Source organism: Caloenas nicobarica, chromosome 6 (assembly GCF_036013445.1).
Source record: "Caloenas nicobarica isolate bCalNic1 chromosome 6, bCalNic1.hap1, whole genome shotgun sequence".
NCBI classification, from domain to species: domain Eukaryota; kingdom Metazoa; phylum Chordata; class Aves; order Columbiformes; family Columbidae; genus Caloenas; species Caloenas nicobarica.
In genome coordinates, this window is record NC_088250.1 from 42771166 (window position 1) to 42792647 (window position 21482).

At 54.1% G+C, this 21482-nt stretch overlaps 1 long non-coding RNA gene across 1 annotated transcript; it reads left to right on the plus strand.

Annotated features, from left to right (window-relative positions):
- The first annotated feature begins 8958 nt into the window (after nucleotides 1-8958).
- Nucleotides 8959-12710, plus strand: LOC135990497 (uncharacterized). The gene is made up of 3 exons (XR_010606419.1): nucleotides 8959-9221; nucleotides 9742-10192; nucleotides 12566-12710. It is a non-coding gene; the product is annotated as an uncharacterized LOC135990497 (long non-coding RNA).
- Nucleotides 12711-21482: the final 8772 nt, after the last annotated feature.

Consider the following 21482-nt stretch of genomic DNA (forward strand, 5'->3'; position numbering starts at 1 on the left):
AGCTCGTAAGCTCACTGTGGGACAGCAAATGACTGTATTAGCGTCCCCTGAAATACCAGGCCGTGTGGGTGGAACAAGACGATGGAAATATTGCTACTACTGACGTTGTCAATCCGGCTTCTCTCCTCAGTGGATCTGTTTCGGAGCCTGTGCTGTCCGATTGCTCGGAAACAACAGAAGCTGTTTACTCCAGCGGACCGGATCTAAAGGAGCAGCCGGCCACTGGAGGATGCTGAAGGCTCCTGGTTCACCGTCGGAAGCAGCTCTGCGTAAAGCGAGGAGTACGTCAAGCCGGGTGTGCGGTGACAACTACCCACAAGGTAATCGAAACTAAACCTTTACCTGCAGAGACTTCTGCCCAGAAAGCTGCGCTCACACGAGCTTTAGAATTACCCAAAGAGAAGAAGGTTAATATTTGCACTGTTTCAAAGTATGTTTTTAGAATGGTGCGTGCCATTTGAAAAGAACAAAGTTGATTAACAGCAGAAGGAAGACAGATTAAATATGATACTCCAGTTGTTGGAAGCTGTGCCGTTGCTAGAAAAGTTGCCATCGTGCGTTGCAAAGGGCATCGAAAGGGAGCAGTGATCAGGAAATTGGAAATAAATGGGCAGATCGCAGATTATACTGCTAGACAAGCAGTGTCACGGCCCCCCTGCCCTGCCTGGCCTCGCTGGCTTTTCTGTTGTTCTGTGGCGGTCCTTCTCCCGCCCTTCCTAACTGCTTTCCCCTCCCTCCCCCAGCCAGCCATCCCCTCTTTCTTTTCTCTCTTCCTGGGTGTTTTTTTCTTTCTGCGTATCTCCCTCCAGCGGCCCAGCACCGTTGGTTTGGTTTGTTTTTTTCCGCTCCGGCGCCGTCCCGCTCTCTGTGCCTCTTTCCCCTGGCTGTCATTCTGTGGTGCTCCTCGTGTCTGTGTTTTTGCAATTCCTCCGTCTCTATCCTGCAGCCCATGCTATTGTCCCGCTCCCTGTCGTCGTTTCTCTCCCTGCATTCTGCCCCGTCCTTTTTTCCCTTCCTCGCTCCATCTCTCGGTCCTGCTCCCTGCCCGCCCCCATTCCTGTTTCTCTGCCCTTCTCCTTGTCTTTCCCCTCGTTTCTCTGTCCCGTTCCCTCTTTGTTTTTGTTTCCGTGACGCTCTGCCCCGCTCCCTGTCCCGCGGCCCGGCACCCGTTTCTCCTTGGTCTGTCTCTCCCGCTGCCCATTCTAGGAGTTTTCCCCACCGTCTCTGTCCTGCTGCTTGTCTCTGATCTTGGCCTCTCCTTCCCTTTGCCCTGCCTCCCTGTCCCTTTTGCCTCTCTCTCTGTGTCGCCTTGTCTTGCGCCCTGTCCCTGTCTTTCTCTGACAAGCTGACCTGCTCCTTGCCCTCCTTTTTCGTGGAATCACAGGCTCATTCTGCTTGGAAAAGACACGTGCAATTTTATAATCTCTCGACTGTTTAGAGAAACCGCCTGGAAGAGATCATTCCTTTTCTTGTTTTCTTTTCTTTCTTTTTTTCTTTTCTGCAGCGCACGGCCAACAAGCGCTGCCGCTGGGCGATCCCTTATTCTGACTAATTCCTCTGCTTCTTTCTGTGCTATTTTCTTAAGATGCTGAACTCTAATTTTGAATTTTTGTTTTTCATAGGGGGAGCTATGAACACCTGATGGTCAGCAGATCCCGCAGCCCAGGCGGGGAACAGAACGTGCGGGAGCAGAGCCCAAGCGGGAGACGTGGCAACATCTTCCCTCCCCACCGTGCCATGGGGCAGCTGCCGGCCTGTGGGATGGGGGCTGCGACTGTTCGGGGCGCTGCCCCCTGTTTTGAGGAGTTGTGGTATGTACATATGTAAATGGCATTATGAGAGCAAGGAGCTGCCCGTGGGGTCTATTTCCCTTTTCTACCTTTTTTTGGAGAGAAAAGAAGGGGGGATTTGGGGGGGTGATGATGATGTTACTGGGGGGTGTGCTGATGGTACTGGAGGAGCAGGCCAGTGAGAGATGGGGGGGTTACAGCCCCAAAATGCCTGAAGGATCATGGGTAGGGTGTTTAGTGGTACTGTGGGGAGGAGAAATTTCTCCCTGTCCTCTGCAGGGAAAACAAAATAAAACAATCCTACATCAAAGCTGTCCTGGAGAAGTACTTGCTGTTTGTCATTCAGGTTCTAGAACTGCCGGATGTCCTGTTAAAGGTTGTGGTGGTGCAGGTCAGGGATCCCCAGGCTGTGCCGAGACCACAGGACGGCTGCTGGTGGAACAAAAGTCAAGGAGAACTTCTCAGAGGTAAGAACCTTTCGATTTGCTCTCCTCAGGACACATCCATTTGCTTCTGGGCCTCTCACAGGCTTACTCGCCACCTTGTTCCCTCAGAAACCCGTTTCCTTCCAGTTCCTCTGTGATTGCCCCGCCTGCCTTTGCGTGCCCGCAGGCTCTTTGGTGGCATCAAGGTGCCCGTTTGAGCTTTTGCTTCATTAAATTCCCCTCTTTTTCTCTCTTCCCCTCAAAACTTCCCCATTTGCTTTTGGCACATCCCAGAGGCCTCATTTTTCCCTCTTGTACCCTCTCAAGACCGCTCTGTTTGCCCCTCCGCTCCCTTTAGAACTCCTCTGATTTCCACCTACTCCTCTCAGGACAGCTGAGCTTGTCTTTTGGTTACCTGAGAGCCCCCATTTACCTTCCGTGTGCGCGCCCCGCTGGAGCCCGGAGCGGTCCCGCCGCGCCGCCGTTCGTCGCCGTTTCTGCGCGGCCCCGGTGAGTGCCCGGCCCGGCCGGCTCCGCTGCGGCTCCGCCGCCCCGGAGAGTCGGCTCTGGGAGCCGTGCTTGTGGGGAAAACGGGCGCAAATGGCGCGGTCCTCGCGCGGCTGCGCCCCGAGGAGGGTTCGTGGGGGCGGAACACGGGGAGGAGCAGCCAATGGGACGGCGCGGTGGCGTGGAAAGCAGCCAATCAGAAAAAACGCCGAAAAAGAGCCCGCTAGGGTGTATTTTAGCTCACCGGGAGGATTGGGGAGCCACCTGGGGATAACGTGAATAGAGAAACCTCGATGAGATGTAGTGGTCAGTGGCAGAAGTTGATTGACGGGAACCTGAGGAATCCAGCCGAGCAGATCCACCGGTCATAGTAAAGCCAGGGAAACACAGAAAAGAAATGGAGTTTTTAATTGATACTGGAGTATCTTGTTCTATTTTGAACCAGGAAACGATACCCTTAGATAAAGATTTTGTAACTGTAGTGGGAGCTACGGGCCAACAAGAGAAAGCTTTATTTTTACGGCCAATCAAATATAAGTTAGGAAAACCAATCGGAATGTATAAGTTCTTATATACGCCTAGGTCTCCAAAACTGTTACTAAGACGAGACCTATGAAAACAATTGAAAGCAATCATAACATTCAAACGGGGGAAAGTGAGATTCAAGATAAAAGAGCCGGGATTTTAATTGGCAATGATTCAAACTGACAAGCAAAGCCAAATAGCTCGGGAAATATTGGATCAAGTATTTGCAGGGGTATGGGCTTCGGCAGTTCCTGGTAAATCAAAGAATGCAGAACCAGCGAAAATTAATTTGAAAGCTGGAGCTGGACCAGTCAGAACTAGACAATATCCTCTGAAATTAGAGGATAGAGAAGGGGTAAAAGAAATGACCGGTAACTTTTTGCAGTTTAGGCTGCTGATAGAAGGTGGGTCAGAAGCGAACACTTCAATCCGGCCTGTAAAGAAACCAGACAGTAAAAGCTATAGGTTAGTGCAAGATTGGAGAGCAATAAACAAAATTACCGCAGATTGACACCCGGTAGTAGCTAACCCTTACACATTGTTAGATAAATGGTGAGATAATCACAAATGGTCTACTGTGTTGGATTTCAAAGATGCCTTTTTCTGTCTTGCATTAGCCAAAGAGAGTCAGAAGCTTTTTGCTTTTGAGTGGGAAAATCCCTTTAAGTGGGAGAAAGACCCAATTAACCTGGGTCGTGTCACCCCGGGGATTCAGGAGCAGCCCTGTGATTTTCGGAAACCAGTTAGCACGAGAACGTGACGCCTGGGAAGCTCTTCCGGGCAACGGGACTTTGTTGTCTCCTTATAGGCACAGAACCCGAAGAGGGTTGTGTGCGATGGACTGTAAGCTGACTGATTTTCTGCGATTAAGTGAGCATCGGGTTTCCCAACAGAAGGCCCGGCTGATGCGGCACCGAGTGACTTATCTGGGATTGGAGATCTCCGGAGGACGGCGAGAGCTGGGGACAGAGCGGAAAGAACCTGCTTGCCGGACGCCGGAACCGGCGACGGTAAAAGGGCTGCGGACGTTTCTTGAAAGGACAGGTTGGTGCGGGCTTTGGATTCCTAATGATGGACTCTCAGTGAAGCCTTTGTACGAACTGTTAAAAGAAAACAGCTCCGAGTTGAATTGGACGGGAGAAGCCGGGAGGGCTTTTTCGCAACTGAAAAAGGAACTGGCGAGGGCTCCGGCCCTGGGCCTCCCGGGTGTCACCAAACCATTTTGGTTGCACTCACACGAAAGGCAAAGTATTGCTTTGGGTGTTCCGGCGCAGCGGTTAAGGTCTCCTGAGCGAGCCGTGGTCTGCTTCCCTAAGCAACCAGACGAAGCGAGCAAAGGCTGGCCTGGCTGTCTTTGAGCCGTGGCAGCTGTCGCGCTCGACGTGCGGGAAGCTCGTAAGCTCACTGTGGGACAGCAAATGACTGTATTAGCGTCCCCTGAAATACCAGGCCGTGTGGGTGGAACAAGATGATGGAAATATTGCTACTACTGACATTGTCAATCCGGCTTCTCTCCTCAGTGGATCTGTTTCGGAGCCTGTGGTGTCCGATTGCTCGGAAACAACAGAAGCTGTTTACTCCAGCGGACCGGATCTAAAGGAGCAGCCGGCCACTGGAGGATGCCGAAGGCTCCTGGTTCACCGTCGGAAGCAGCTCTGCGTAAAGCGAGGAGTACGTCAAGCCGGGTGTGCGGTGACAACTACCCACAAGGTAATCGAAACTAAACCTTTACCTGCAGAGACTTCTGCCCAGAAAGCTGCGCTCACACGAGCTTTAGAATTACCCAAAGAGAAGAAGGTTAATATTTGCACTGTTTCAAAGTATGTTTTTAGAATGGTGCGTGCCATTTGAAAAGAACAAAGTTGATTAACAGCAGAAGGAAGACAGATTAAATATGATACTCCAGTTGTTGGAAGCTGTGCCGATGCTAGAAAAGTTGCCATCGTGCGTTGCAAAGGGCATCGAAAGGGAGCAGTGATCAGGAAATTGGAAATAAATGGGCAGATCGCAGATTATACTGCTAGACAAGCAGTGTCACGGCCCCCCTGCCCTGCCTGGCCTCGCTGGCTTTTCTGTTGTTCTGTGGCGGTCCTTCTCCCGCCCTTCCTAACTGCTTTCCCCTCCCTCCCCCAGCCAGCCATCCCCTCTTTCTTTTCTCTCTTCCTGGGTGTTTTTTTCTTTCTGCGTATCTCCCTCCAGCGGCCCAGCACCGTTGGTTTGGTTTGTTTTTTTCCGCTCCGGCGCCGCCCCGCTCTCTGTGCCTCTTTCCCCTGGCTGTCATTCTGTGGTGCTCCTCGTGTCTGTGTTTTTGCAATTCCTCCGTCTCTGTCCTGCAGCCCATGCTATTGTCCCGCTCCCTGTCGTCGTTTCTCTCCCTGCATTCTGCCCCCGTCCTTTTTTCCCTTCCTCGCTCCATCTCTCGGTCCTGCTCCCTGCCCGCCCCCATTCCTGTTTCTCTGCCCTTCTCCTTGTCTTTCGCCTCGTTTCTCTGTCCCGTTCCCTCTTTGTTTTTGTTTCCGTGACCCTCTGCCCCGCTCCCTGTCCCGCGGCCCGGCGCCCGTTTCTCCTTGGTCTGTCTCTCCTGCTGCCCATTCTAGGAGTTTTCCCCACCGTCTCTGTCCTGCTGCTTGTCTCTGATCTTGGCCTCTCCTTCCCTTTGCCCTGCCTCTCTGTCCCTTTTGCCTCTCTCTCTGTGTCGCCTTGTCTTGCGCCCTGTCCCTGTCTTTCTCTGACAAGCTGACCTGCTCCTTGCCCTCCTTTTTCGTGGAATCACAGGCTCATTCTGCTTGGAAAAGACACGTGCAATTTTATAATCTCTCGACTCTTTCGAGAAACTGCCTGGAAGAGATCATTCCTTTTCTTGTTTTCTTTTCTTTTTTTTTCCTTTTCTGTTCGTTTGTTTGCAGCGAGGCAGCTCGCGAGGACAGGTGAGCTGCTGGACTCTTGAACAAAAACGTTGAGGGCGAGGAAGGGAATCCTGGCTACGCTTAGGCTTGGGGAAGTGTACGTGGGTATGCGTGTCTGTCATCCGCGCGGCTCTGGGAAAGCGCGTTCCAGGGCAGCTGAAGCTGCCCACGGGTCAAGAAGAAGGGCCAGGGGTCTGAAAAGAAGCGGGCGCGCTGCGGCGGCGCGGGGTGCGCGGCGCGACCGCGCTCGGTGCTGCCGTCTGGTGGCCACAGGCCGGTACTGCAGCTGGGAAGCGGCGCCCTGTGCCCGTGCCGGGGCGGGGGCGAGGGGGGCGCTGCCGCTGCGGGCGGGGTCGTGGCCGTGGCCGTCAGAAAGCGGGGGGGCAGCGGTCGGACCGGCCGCCGGGAAAAAAAAAGAGGCCCCCGGCTGTCGTGGGGCAGCCCCGCTGCGAGTGGGCACGGGCGAGGAGGCGGCAGGAGGCGGCAGCGGCGGCGGCGTCTTCTCGGTCCCGGGCAGAGGGGGGAGAAACCTGCCGGCTGGCGCTCCTTAGGGTCGAGCGTTTCTCTTGTCTTTGTTCACAGTGAATTTATGGGCACACTGGAAATAGCCTTGAATGTTTAAACGTAGAACTGAATTTTTAGTGAGAAGTGGCATGGGTATAGTTAATTTTGGAGCACCTGGGTGCCAGTTGAAATGTAAGGAATGCAACGGGATGGAAACTAGTAATCGAACCTGGGGTTTACTTGTGGGTTTTTTTTCCTTGTTAATATGTCGATGGCATGTTGTCCTGCGGCTCGATCCCCGTTCTGTTTAGTGGAGTCTTCAATTGAGGACATTCAGGTGAAAAAATGTGTCCTTCCAGAAAAGGACTAATCGTTCGTAGGGCTGAGAGAGGCTTTTAAGTACGTGATCAGAATTGAAGCTGAATACTACTTTACGATGCTGCTGTTGGTCTTCGCTTTCGTTTGTTTCCCCGCCGCTCCCTAATGTTTGGGAGCTCCAAGTCGGATTTTATTTTTTTCAATGACTAAGACGTGTTTTTCCCCCGGGAGGGGCTGTGCTTCAAAAGGAATGTGTTTGCTCAGAAATGTGCAAGTCCGTTGGTGTAAGACAAACAGAAACCCACCGTAGTCAAGTTCGAAGCGTGTGTCTGGGAGATGGATGGTTTAATTTTACGAGTTCACACCTATGCAATTGTAGTGCCGGAGGAAAATGAAAGCTAAGGGCTTTTTGTGGTGTGGGTAGGCATCCGCACACCTTTTTAGGATAAGCGAATGACCGCGGTTTGTTCTTTGCTTTTTAGTTTCCGTCTTTGAAGCTGCACGGCCAAATGGGCTCGGGGTCCCCGCAGGGCGGCGAGCAGGCGAGTGAGGATGCAGAGCGGGCCAATCAGACGGCGCGAGCAAGGTTGAGGGGCGGAGCGCTGATAGGCGGAGAGAATGGCGATTGACGTGCGTAGGCAGCCAATGAGGTTGCGGGAGGGGCGGTGCTTGTGAAGTCCCTACTGCGCATGCCCAAATGGGCGCAGTCCTCAGTCAGGTCCGGCGCAGGCGCGGGCTTGTGGGGGCGGAGCGCGGGAAGGAGCATCCAATAGGAGGACAGCGCGGTGGAGTGGAAAGCAGCCAATGAGAGCGCGCCGACTCAATCCAGTTGGAATAGCTAGCTCCCTGGCAAGCGTGTCCGTGGTGTCTCGGGGGGGTACCGGGAATGAACGGGACGGGCGTCGGGGCGAGGGACGGGAGGCTGCGGAGCTCTCGCTGCGGCCGGCTCCCGGGGATCTGGAGGCAGGCGGTTCAGGGCAGGGCAGTCCTTGGTGAGGTCCCCGGAGCCGGCAGAGGGGCATGAGGTGACAGGCGGGAACCTCCCGCCGGGTGTCGGTGCCCGCTGAGCGCGGCGGGACGGTGGGAGGGAGCGAGGGGAACGGAGCGGCGAAATAGGCGGCAGGTGAGTGCGGGCGTGGCGAGGGTGACCGTGACGTTGGAACAGGAGGAACGGGATGGGCCAGTGCGGTGGGGAGGTGTTTAGTTAGGTTTCCCCCTCCTGCCCTCATGGCCGAGCTCGCGAAGCTGGTGAGAGGCATGTGACTCTTAGGGCAGGTGGGCTAAAGGTCTGCGGCCTGGAGCCGTGTCTCCGGTGCAGCGCCCGTTCCCGGTATTGCAGTCTCTCCGGGAGCGGCGCAGCCCCCTTTTGTCAGGGGGATGTTTAAAAACAGAGCTAAGGTGCGGTTGCAGGTTCGGCGGCGTGGCGAGCGGGTTGCCGCTTTGGCGGAAGTGCGGAAGCTCAGGGCGAGGCCCGGCGGGTTCTGTGTCTGTACGTGTGATGGGATGTGTCCACCCACGCCAGGCTCAGGGTCCTTCCCGGCCCGAGCGCCCTCCCCGTGGAGAGGAGCCCCGTGGAGCCGTGGCACCCACGCGCTCAGCTTCCCCTTTCTGGACAACGTGGCACAAGAGAAAGAAAAAGAAAACGCACACACAAAAAGACAGCGCAAGACCTCGCGCCCAATATGCACGTGGCTTTGCGCTTCGGGCGGGGAGGCGATGGGCGGAGGGAATGGCAATTCAAGTGCAGAGCGGGCCGATCGCGTGCTTGCATGCTGCCGCGGGCCGGGGACTGCTGGGGTCGGGACTCAGAGGCGCTGCCTCCGGGTGCCGTCGGCCAGCAGAGCAAGCGGGGCGCGTTAGCCTTCCGGCACCGGGCTGGCGGGCGGCGGTGTTCGTTTTTGGGACTTGCGGCCGTCCCTGCGACAGGGGCGCTTTCCTGCCGCGGCTCTCTGGTTTTTTTGGTTTGTTTTGGTTTGGGTTTTTTTGCGGGATTCCCGCGGAACGCGGCCCGCCTGCTCGCCCGGGGCTGCCGCGCCGGGTCTCAGTGCTGCCGCCCTGTGGGCAAAGCGCGGTACTGCAGGCGGCCGCCCCAATGCGGTGCCGCGGCGCGCCTCGGTGCTGCCGTCGTGTGGCGAAACTCGGGTACTGCAGCGCACGGCCAGCAAGCGCTGCCGCTGGGCGATGGCGCAGGCGCCCGTGCCAAAGGAAACGCCAAAGGAAAATGGAAGAGAAGGGTTTTTTCTGGTGTAAGTAACCATCCGCACGCCTTTTTAGTATAAAGTGAATGACCGCGGTTGGTTCTTTACTTTTTAGCGTCGCTCTCTGGAGCTGCACGCTTTCAGCTTTACTGACTGAGCCAGATGCGCAGCAGCAGCAGCAGCAGCGTCGCGAGGGCCGGAGCTGTGGCGGCGGATCCGTGAGCGCAGATCCCGCTGGCGGCGCGAGCCCGTCCCGCGGCCTCGCTGGGGTTGTCTCCTGCGGCGGTGCCGGAGGGAAGGGGCGAGACGCTTTCTAGCGTCAGCGAGAGCGTTTCCTTGTCCGCTGAGTGTGTCCCAAATGGTGTCAGTTTGTCTTAATGTTGTCTCGAATTGCTCAACTCGCTCTGTCTTTTAAAAGATGCCTTGTGTTTCAAGGTGGCTCATTTCCCCCAAATCCTCCGTTAGCTCAGCTGCTCTCCTCTCCCTTATTCCGACTGAATTCCTCTGCTTTCTTCTGCGCTATTTTTTTTCAGACGCTGAACTCTAATTTGGAGCTTTTGTTTTTCAGAGGGGGAGCTGTGAACGCCTGATGCCCCCTTCTGGGGCTGCGCACAGAGAGCATGAACCGCCACAGCAGCTGCGAAACACGCCGAACACCCCGAGTCTGCATGTGCAATGGGGAAAATAATAAGAAAAAGAACAATTTTAGGCCCTGGGGAAAGCGAACTCTCCCTGGCTGCGTGCAGCTGGAAAGCAAAATGAACCATATTTTCGTGCATTAAACCAAAAGCATGTTGTGAAAAAGTGCCCAAACCTCTCAAAATTAGGCATTTTTGAAGAGGTTAAGGAAAAAAAAAAAAAACCAACTTGTCTTACGGACAGGCACACTACCCCCGTTTTGGGGCAAATACGGAGTGAAACGCCAGCAGTTGCAGGGGCATTGCTGGGGATGATCCGGTGTGGAGTCTCTGTCGTGGGTCAGTTCTTCAGAGCGAATTCTCCTTTGCGGGTTGTCCCAGGTGAGTCGTCTGCTGTGGGTGGTCCCGGGTGGACCCCCCAGGTGCAGGTCACCCCCACACACGTCCCGTGCCCCCCCCGCCCCGCGCACCTTTCTACTTGCGCTGCCTCCCGCGTGTCTCTGCCCCTCCCCAAACGATTTCTCTCCAAACGTGCCCCGCGGGCATTTTTTCCCCCGTGAGACGTGTCCCCGCTCCCTCCTCTCTCCTCTCCGGCCCCCCCGTTCCACACTGCCCCCCCGTCGCCCCGTTGCTCGCGGACCCCCGGGGCACCTGCGCTGCCCCAAAGCGCCCCTTGTCTCCCCCCGTAGCTCTGTCCTCCCCACCCACTCGCTGCTCTGCAGCCCAGCGCCATGGGAGTTGTTTTCCCTGGGAAGCTGTATTTCTATTTCTAGTCATATATATTTATGCATATGTATATATACACATATGAAATTAAGTTTCTATAGATGCTATATAGAGAGATACCTATATGTATATTTTATATATGTGTGTATATATATATGTATGCAGATGGAGCATCCGAGGGCTCTAAGGGACCGAGAAAGAACTGGAAATGGAAGCAGAAATTAAATAGAAGGGAAAGCCGCGCCGGCTATGCAAATCGCCTGGAGGTTCCAGCGAGTGGGTGGAGAGAACGCGAAGGGGGGTGCAGAGCGGGCCAATCAGGACGCGCGAGAAAGCTGGAGGGGCGGAGCGGAGCGCAGCGCGGGGCAAACGGGGAGGGGTGGTGATAGGCGGGGAGAATGGAAATTGACGTGCATAGGCAGCCAATCGGGTTGCGGGAAGGGAAGCGAAGGGGCGGGCAGGAGGGGGCGAGTCCCGCGGGCTTCCCGGTACGCATGCGCAAAGATGGCCGCTGGCAAGCGCGGGCGGCGCTCTCGGCGGCCGTGTGCGCGCCCCGCTCGAGCCCGGAGCGGTCCCGCCGCGCCGCCGTTCGTCGCCGTTTCTGCGCGGCCCCGGTGAGTGCCCGGCCCGGCCGGCTCTGCTGCGGCTCCGCCGCCCCGGAGAGTCGGCTCTGGGAGCCGTGCTTGTGGGGAAAACGGGCGCAAATGGCGCGGTCCTCGCGCGGCTGCGCCCCGAGGAGGGTTCGTGGGGGCGGAACACGGGGAGGAGCAGCCAATGGGACGGCGCGGTGGCGTGGAAAGCAGCCAATCAGAAAAAACGCCGAAAAAGAGCCCGCTAGGGTGTATTTTAGCTCACCGGGAGGATTGGGGAGCCCCCTGGGGATAACGTGAATAGAGAAACCTCGATGGCATGTAATGGCCAGTGGCAGAAGTTGATTGACGGGAACCTGAGGAATCCAGCCGAGCAGATCCACCGGTCCTAGTAAAGCCAGGGAAACACAGGAAAGGAATGGAGTTTTTAATTGATACTGGAGTATCTTGTTCTATTTTGAACCAGGAAACGATACCCTTAGATAAAGATTTTGTACCTGTAGCGGGAGCTACTGGCCAGCAAAAGAAAGCTTTATTTTTACGGCCAATCAAATATAAGTTAGGAAAACCAATCGGAATGTATAACTTCTTATATATGCCTAGGTCTCCAAAACTGTTACTAAGACGAGACCTATGAAAACAATTGAAAGCAATCATAACATTCAAACGGGGGAAAGTGAGATTCAAGATAAAAGAGCCGGGATTTTAATTGGCAATGATTCAAACTGACAAGCAAAGCCAAATAGCTCGGGAAATATTGGATCAAGTATTTGCAGGGGTATGGGCTTCGGCAGTTCCTGGTAAATCAAAGAATGCAGAACCAGCGAAAATTAATTTGAAAGCTGGAGCTGGACCAGTCAGAACTAGACAATATCCTCTGAAATTAGAGGATAGAGAAGGGGTAAAAGAAATGACCGGTAACTTTTTGCAGTTTAGGCTGCTGATAGAAGGTGGGTCAGAAGCGAACACTTCAATCCGGCCTGTAAAGAAACCAGACAGTAAAAGCTATAGGTTAGTGCAAGATTGGAGAGCAATAAACAAAATTACCGCAGATTGACACCCGGTAGTAGCTAACCCTTACACATTGTTAGATAAATGGCGAGATAATCACAAATGGTCTACTGTGTTGGATTTCAAAGATGCCTTTTTCTGTCTTGCATTAGCCAAAGAGAGTCAGAAGCTTTTTGCTTTTGAGTGGGAAAATCCCTTTACTGGGAGAAAGACCCAATTAACCTGGGTCGTGTCACCCCGGGGATTCAGGAGCAGCCCTGTGATTTTCGGAAACCAGTTAGCACGAGAACGTGACGCCTGGGAAGCTCTTCCGGGCAACGGGACTTTGTTGTCTCCTTATAGGCACAAAACCCGAAGAGGGTTGTGTGCGATGGACTGTAAGCTGACTGATTTTCTGCGATTAAGTGAGCATCGGGTTTCCCAACAGAAGGCCCGGCTGATGCGGCACCGAGTGACTTATCTGGGACTGGAGATCTCCGGAGGACGGCGAGAGCTGGGGACAGAGCGGAAAGAACCTGTTTGCCGGACGCCGGAACCGGCGACGGTAAAAGGGCTGCGGACGTTTCTCGAAAGGACAGGTTGGTGCGGGCTTTGGATTCCTAATGATGGACTCTCAGTGAAGCCTTTGTACGAACTGTTAAAAGAAAACAGCTCCGAGTTGAATTGGACGGGAGAAGCCGGGAGGGCTTTTTCGCAACTGAAAAAGGAACTGGCGAGGGCTCCGGCCCTGGGCCTCCCAGGTGTCACCAAACCATTTTGGTTGTACTCACACGAAAGGCAAAGTATTGCTTTGGGTGTTCCGGCGCAGCGGTTAAGGTCTCCTAAGCGAGCCGCGGTCTGCTTCCCTAAGCAACCAGACGAAGCGAGCAAAGGCTGGCCTGGCTGTCTTTGAGCCGTGGCAGCTGTCGCGCTCGACGTACGGGAAGCTCGTAAGCTCACTGTGGGACAGCAAATGACTGTATTAGCGTCCCCTGAAATACCAGGCCGTGTGGGTGGAACAAGACGATGGAAATATTGCTACTACTGACGTTGTCAATCCGGCTTCTCTCCTCAGTGGATCTGTTTCGGAGCCTGTGCTGTCCGATTGCTCGGAAACAACAGAAGCTGTTTACTCCAGCGGACCGGATCTAAAGGAGCAGCCGGCCACTGGAGGATGCTGAAGGCTCCTGGTTCACCGTCGGAAGCAGCTCTGCGTAAAGCGAGGAGTACGTCAAGCCGGGTGTGCGGTGACAACTACCCACAAGGTAATCGAAACTAAACCTTTACCTGCAGAGACTTCTGCCCAGAAAGCTGCGCTCACACGAGCTTTAGAATTACCCAAAGAGAAGAAGGTTAATATTTGCACTGTTTCAAAGTATGTTTTTAGAATGGTGCGTGCCATTTGAAAAGAACAAAGTTGATTAACAGCAGAAGGAAGACAGATTAAATATGATACTCCAGTTGTTGGAAGCTGTGCCGTTGCTAGAAAAGTTGCCATCGTGCGTTGCAAAGGGCATCGAAAGGGAGCAGTGATCAGGAAATTGGAAATAAATGGGCAGATCGCAGATTATACTGCTAGACAAGCAGTGTCACGGCCCCCCTGCCCTGCCTGGCCTCGCTGGCTTTTCTGTTGTTCTGTGGCGGTCCTTCTCCCGCCCTTCCTAACTGCTTTCCCCTCCCTCCCCCAGCCAGCCATCCCCTCTTTCTTTTCTCTCTTCCTGGGTGTTTTTTTCTTTCTGCGTATCTCCCTCCAGCGGCCCAGCACCGTTGGTTTGGTTTGTTTTTTTCCGCTCCGGCGCCGTCCCGCTCTCTGTGCCTCTTTCCCCTGGCTGTCATTCTGTGGTGCTCCTCGTGTCTGTGTTTTTGCAATTCCTCCGTCTCTATCCTGCAGCCCATGCTATTGTCCCGCTCCCTGTCGTCGTTTCTCTCCCTGCATTCTGCCCCGTCCTTTTTTCCCTTCCTCGCTCCATCTCTCGGTCCTGCTCCCTGCCCGCCCCCATTCCTGTTTCTCTGCCCTTCTCCTTGTCTTTCCCCTCGTTTCTCTGTCCCGTTCCCTCTTTGTTTTTGTTTCCGTGACGCTCTGCCCCGCTCCCTGTCCCGCGGCCCGGCACCCGTTTCTCCTTGGTCTGTCTCTCCCGCTGCCCATTCTAGGAGTTTTCCCCACCGTCTCTGTCCTGCTGCTTGTCTCTGATCTTGGCCTCTCCTTCCCTTTGCCCTGCCTCCCTGTCCCTTTTGCCTCTCTCTCTGTGTCGCCTTGTCTTGCGCCCTGTCCCTGTCTTTCTCTGACAAGCTGACCTGCTCCTTGCCCTCCTTTTTCGTGGAATCACAGGCTCATTCTGCTTGGAAAAGACACGTGCAATTTTATAATCTCTCGACTGTTTAGAGAAACCGCCTGGAAGAGATCATTCCTTTTCTTGTTTTCTTTTCTTTCTTTTTTTCTTTTCTGCAGCGCACGGCCAACAAGCGCTGCCGCTGGGCGATCCCTTATTCTGACTAATTCCTCTGCTTCTTTCTGTGCTATTTTCTTAAGATGCTGAACTCTAATTTTGAATTTTTGTTTTTCATAGGGGGAGCTATGAACACCTGATGGTCAGCAGATCCCGCAGCCCAGGCGGGGAACAGAACGTGCGGGAGCAGAGCCCAAGCGGGAGACGTGGCAACATCTTCCCTCCCCACCGTGCCATGGGGCAGCTGCCGGCCTGTGGGATGGGGGCTGCGACTGTTCGGGGCGCTGCCCCCTGTTTTGAGGAGTTGTGGTATGTACATATGTAAATGGCATTATGAGAGCAAGGAGCTGCCCGTGGGGTCTATTTCCCTTTTCTACCTTTTTTTGGAGAGAAAAGAAGGGGGGATTTGGGGGGGTGATGATGATGTTACTGGGGGGTGTGCTGATGGTACTGGAGGAGCAGGCCAGTGAGAGATGGGGGGGTTACAGCCCCAAAATGCCTGAAGGATCATGGGTAGGGTGTTTAGTGGTACTGTGGGGAGGAGAAATTTCTCCCTGTCCTCTGCAGGGAAAACAAAATAAAACAATCCTACATCAAAGCTGTCCTGGAGAAGTACTTGCTGTTTGTCATTCAGGTTCTAGAACTGCCGGATGTCCTGTTAAAGGTTGTGGTGGTGCAGGTCAGGGATCCCCAGGCTGTGCCGAGACCACAGGACGGCTGCTGGTGGAACAAAAGTCAAGGAGAACTTCTCAGAGGTAAGAACCTTTCGATTTGCTCTCCTCAGGACACATCCATTTGCTTCTGGGCCTCTCACAGGCTTACTCGCCACCTTGTTCCCTCAGAAACCCGTTTCCTTCCAGTTCCTCTGTGATTGCCCCGCCTGCCTTTGCGTGCCCGCAGGCTCTTTGGTGGCATCAAGGTGCCCGTTTGAGCTTTTGCTTCATTAAATTCCCCTCTTTTTCTCTCTTCCCCTCAAAACTTCCCCATTTGCTTTTGGCACATCCCAGAGGCCTCATTTTTCCCTCTTGTACCCTCTCAAGACCGCTCTGTTTGCCCCTCCGCTCCCTTTAGAACTCCTCTGATTTCCACCTACTCCTCTCAGGACAGCTGAGCTTGTCTTTTGGGGCACCTGAGAGCCCCCATTTACCTTCCTTGTAGCATCCCCCTGTGTTCTTGTTGCCTGGGGACCTGTTTGTGTATTTTGCAGCCCAGAGGCCTCTGTTTGCCTTTCTTCTGACCCAGAGCCCTTCACGTGGCCTCCAGTTGCTGAGGGACCTCTCCTTTGGGCCGCGTGCCCTGGAGCCATCGCAGGCACCCCCATCAGCTCCCCACATCCCTCCGTACCCTTCGTGTGCCCCTTGTCCCCTCATGTCCCCTCCATTGTCCTTCCAGGCACCAGAATCAATGTGTGTGGCAAGTGGCCTCGTCAAACCACGTCCGTTCCAAGTGCCTCTGTCCCCCACATGGTCCTCTCGGGAGGAGGGCTTTAGTATCGCTCTCTGTGGACTCGTTCGTCTTTCTTTAGACCTCTCCCGAAGGGTTTTGTCATTTATTTTCGTTTGAGATGCTGAAGTGTTACTTAAGGTGCTTGGTACTGTTTCTGTCATGTGGGGTTTGTTGTTGTTTCCAGCCTATCCTGGTGTTTTCTGTCCTTTGGCATTTATTTATTACTGTTGTGAGAATCAGCGAGAAAACGACGAGTCTCTGTGACTTAAAACTTTTGTTGATCTGCAGTGTTTTAGAGGAGGATTCTTACAGGATGTATTTCTCCCCAGAATGCAGCGCTGGTACAAGTTCACCAAGACACATGTGCCCAGCAGGTCTGTCGGGCTGGGCAGGCGGTGAATGGACGCGCTGGCAGCGGCTGCTGAACCAGCCGGGGTTTGTTTGACTGTGTCCAGCCTCGTACGTGTGGTTTGTTTTCACTTGCGGGTTGAAACAGCAGTTTCCTTAATTAAAAATACCCCAACATGGCCCCCGGCTGTTTATAAATGGAGGTATTAAAAATCCTCCCAGGTAGTAATGATTCCCAACATAACATTAAAAGATTTAGATGCAAAATAAAATTAGAAAACAGTGAGTCATGACTGTCTATATTTAAACACAGCTTTTTTGGGAGGTGTGTGAAAACATCACAGGTATTAATTACCTCTAAGCAGAGTCAAAATAAAAAGACAGCAAACTACATCTGATTAACAACAGTTAATTTCAATTTTTCACTGTGATATCCAGTCTGGGCTTCTCCTGCAGGGGCGTGTCCTCGAGAGGTCACGCCCCCAACTCCATCCCCTTTAAAGCTCTGCCCCTGCCAGTGTGTGCCCTCCCCAAGGGGCGTGTCCCATGCAGGCCCCACCCCTTTCATCGCATCTCCCGAGGAGCATGACGCACTGAGGCCCCGCCCCCAACTCCTCCCAACCACCTCCCCTAAGCCACGCCCCCCCCAGAGCATGTCCTGTAAAGGCCCCACCCCTCCAAAGCTCCTCCCTTGGTAAGCCACGCCCCCTTGGGGCACATCCCCTGCTGACCCCACCCCCGAGTGGGCTGTCCAAGGGGTGACGCCTGCACAGGCTCCACCCCTGGGCTCCTCCCACAGGGCGTGACACACGGAGGCTCCACCCCCTTCCCCAGGCAGGGCTCCCCATGGGCGCGTCCTCTCATAGTCCCCGCCCCTCCGCACTGACCCCACCCCCTGCATGCGGTGCCACCCCCAGCTGTCTCCCCATCCTGTGCCCCCCCCATCTGTGCCCCATAAGTAACCCCATAGCAGCCCCACAGGTACCGCTATAGCAGCCCTGTACCTGCCCCCAAGTGCACCAGACACGCCTCTGAAGAGCCCCTATAGCAGCCCCACAGGTACCGCCACAGCCGTCCCATCCCACCCCGCGGCCCCCGCTGCGGGACCGCCGGAGCCCCCGGCCCCACACCCGCCCCGCAGCCCCACAGCGCGCGGCCTCGCGGCCGCGGTGCCGGTGAAGCCACGTCCTGGCTGCGGCCGGAGGAGCCGCCGCTTTTCCCCCCCCACATCCCCGATCGCCGTTGCCGCTGCAGCCGGAGGAGCCGCCGCTTTTCGCCCCCCCACATCCCCCGATCGCCGTTGCCGCTGCGGCCGGAGGAGCCGCCGCTTTTCCCTCCCCACATCCCCCGATCGCCGTTGCTGCTGCGGCCGGAGGAGCCGCCGCTTTTCGCCCCCCCACATCCCCCGATCGCCGTTGCCGCTGCGGCCGGAGAAGCCGCCGCTTTTCGCCCCCCCACATCCCCCGATCGCCGTTGCCGCTGCGGCCGGAGGAGTCGCCGCTATTCGCCCCCCCACATCCCCCGATCGCCGTTGCCGCTGCGGCCGGAGGAGCCGCCGCTTTTCGCCACCCCACATCCCCCGATCGCCGTTGCCGCTGCGGCCGGAGGAGCCGCCGCTTTTCGCCCCCCCACATCCCCGATCGCCGTTGTCGCTGCGGCCGGAGGAGCCGCCGCTTTTCGCCCCCCCACATCCCCCCGATCGCCGTTGCCGCTGCGGCCGGAGGAGCCGCCGCTTTTCGCCCCCCCCACATCCCCCGATCGCCGTTGCCGCTGCGGCCGGAGGAGCCGCCGCTTTTCGCCCCCCCACATCCCCCGATCGCCGTTGCCGCTGCGGCCGGAGGAGCCGCCGCTTTTCGCCCCCCCACATCCCCCCGATCGCCGTTGCTGCCGCTGCCGCCGCTGCCACAGGAGCTGCCGCTTTTCCGCCCAGCCCTGACTCCCCCCCCCGCCTCAAACGCCGCCGCCGGAGGAGCAACCGCTTCCTGCTTCTTCCGCCATCTTGTCTCCCCCCTCCTTTTCGCCGCCGCTATTTTATAGTGAGGTAGGAGGGGGCGCCCGCTGATTGGCTGTTGGCGCCCGGCGCGAAAGCCGCCCATTGGCTCATCCCCGCGCGGGCTTCTCCGAGGGGGTGGGAGAAAGGTGCTGATTGGTGATTGTGTCGCTGAGGGGAGAAAGGCGCTGATTGGTCACTGCCTTCCCGCCGAGGTTCGCCCAGCCCGTGCCACGCGCTGATTCGCTAGTGCCTCTGAGGTAAAAAAGGCGCTGATTGGTCGCCGTCTTCCCGCTGACGTTCTTCCACAGTAACGAGGCGCTGATTGGCCAGCGCGGCTGAGGCGGGCGTCTCGTCCATTGGCCGGAGGGCGGGCGGAGGGCGGGACCGGGCGGGACAGCGAGGTGATAAAGGACGTGGCGGCGGCGGCCGCGCGTGATTCTCGGGGCTGCCGAACAGGCTGATCCGCACCTCCCCCGCGGGACCCGAGGGACCGGGAGCAGCGGCTGGAACCGATTAACGGGCGGGTTCAGGGCGTTAATTATCGTGCGGGTGTTAATTGGGGCTCGGCGGGGTGACGAGTCCCCTGCGGGCTTGGGTGTATTTGGGGCTTTGATCGAAACTGGGGGTTTAAAAGCCGCGGGTTTGTGGCTGTTGGGGTGGGGGCTGAGGCTCCCGCAGCCGCTTTAACTGTTCGAATCGTTGTGTTCAAAGCGGGAGGAGCCGGTTTGGGGCTTTTCTCGGGAGTCCGGGGAGGTTTGGGTCTAGTTCGGCTTCTGGAAGTTTTTTTTACATATTTTAGGGGGGTTTTGGGTGCCAATTTGTGCTAAAAGGCACCTTTAAAATCTCTTTATTGTCATTTTATCAGGAGAATTAATGTTTAAAGCTCGGGAGGAGGTTTGGGGCTTTTTCCCAGGAGTTTGAGTCCAGATTAGGGGGTTTTTTTAAATGTTATTTTTTAAAATATGTTTAAAAGGTTTATTTGAGGTTTTATTTGGAACATTTTGGGCGGGTTTGAGGCTCCTAAAATTTAATTGTTCGATTTATTAAAGTTAATGTCGAAATTATTGTATTTAAAGTCGGGAGGGGCCATTTGGGTCGAAATCGCATTTTAAAAGTATTTAAAGTTGCGGATCCCACTTTGGGGCTGATTCGTGACTTTAAAGCTTTTAAAACTGTTCATTTGAATCGGTTTATGGAGCAGTTCAACCCGGGGATTCGGGTTTTCTGGGTTTGGAGCCGAATTGGGGTTTTTACCAACCGGCCGATTTATTTGGGCTCTTGCACTTCAATGGTTTTTGCGGTTTTATTTTACGGGTTCGGGGGGTTCAAGGCTCCTGGAGCCGCTGAATTGTTTTAATTATTTAAAGCTGGGAGGAGCTGTTTTGGGGATGTTTGGGTCTAAATCGGCTTTTTAAAGGTTTGTTTAATGCTTCTAAAGCTCGAGGGGCAGATTTGGGGCTTTAAAGCTTTTAGAATCTATTTACTGATAACGAATCTATTCAATAGATTAATATTTAAAGCGCAGGGGGAGATTTGGGGCTGTTTCCCAGGATTACGAGTCCAAATTCGGCTTTTTATTTTAACTGCTTATTAATTTAAATTATTATATTTAAACGGGGCTTTATGAGGTTTTTTTTTAATTGAGGTTTTTAGGGGTTTTTTTAGCTTTTTGGGCGGTTGTGAAGCTCCTAAAGCCGCCTAATTGTTGAAATAATTTAATTGTTTAAATAATTGTGTAAATTATTGTATTTAAAGTCGGGAGGGGCATTTTGTTGCTTTTTGAGGCGATTTGGGGGCTGAATTCACTTTACCGAACATATCTAAAGTTCGGGGTCCTAGATCTGGTGCTTTTAAAATCTATTTATCGATAATTTACTAAATTAATATTTAAGCGGGAACAAACTCGGCTTTTTTAACCCGCCGCCATTTTGTCTCCCCCCTCACCCTGAGCGGGGTGAGGAGACGCCCGCTGATTGGCCGGTGCCGTCTGGCGGGAAAGCCTCCCATTGGCTCAGCCCCGCACGGCTGTCTCCCAGGGGAGGAAGGTGCTGATTGGTCGCCGCGTCCCTAAACCCACCTAATTCTTTAAATTGTATTATTTCAATATTACTATATTATTTAATATGGTAATATATGAATATAAATAATACGGATCTAGAAAATTAACATATTAGTGTATTAACAATATAATATAAATTATATAATAATATGATGAATAATAAAAATGTATATTATATACTAACCATCAATTCCTATTATTAATTAATATATAATAACATAATATAATAATGTGATGTATAGTGTATTATAACAATATTTATGATATGTTAATATTCATTAATATTAATATATGTATTGATATATGTATTGATATAGTAATATATAATTACTCTATAATATATCTAATACATTAATATATATCTTATTCTATTATATAAAGCTGGGAGGGACCATATTTGGGTGGGTTTTTGATATTTTTGGGCTGTTTTTAGGATAATTTGTGCTCCAAGAAGCTTTTAAGATCTATTTTTTTTTTTGGCAATCAATTTGCTCACTAAGTTAATATTTAAGCAGGGGGGGTTGGGGCTATTTCCCAGGATTTTGAAGCAAATAACGCCTTTTTTTTGTTGTCTTTGTTTTGTTTTGTTTTGTTTTTACAACTGCAGCTCCTGCTCAGAGAACAGTGAAGGCAGCCTGGCCACGCCCCCCATCTGCTCCCGCCTGGCCACGCCCCCCTCTCCAGCTGGCCACGCCCCCACTGCCCACTATGGGGGGAGTCACAAGGGTCTATGGGGCGGTTGTGGGGGGTCACAGGGGTGTGGGGTCAATGGGGCTGTTGTGGGGTGAAACACCCCACAAGAGGCTGAACCCCCTGCAGGTGAGTGACCTACACACTGACCCACACCCTGTAGTTCTTCCACTCTGCCCCATAGATTCACAGCACCTCATAGCTCCTCTACTCTGCCCCATAGACCCACAGCACCCCATAGCTCTTCCACTCTCCCCCATAGATGCACACCAGTGCCCCACAGTAACTCATACCTCTCCCACTCTGCCCCATAGACCCACAGTGCTGCCCCAGAGCACCCTAGAGCTCCTGCACTCTAACCCATAGACCCACAGCGCCCTGT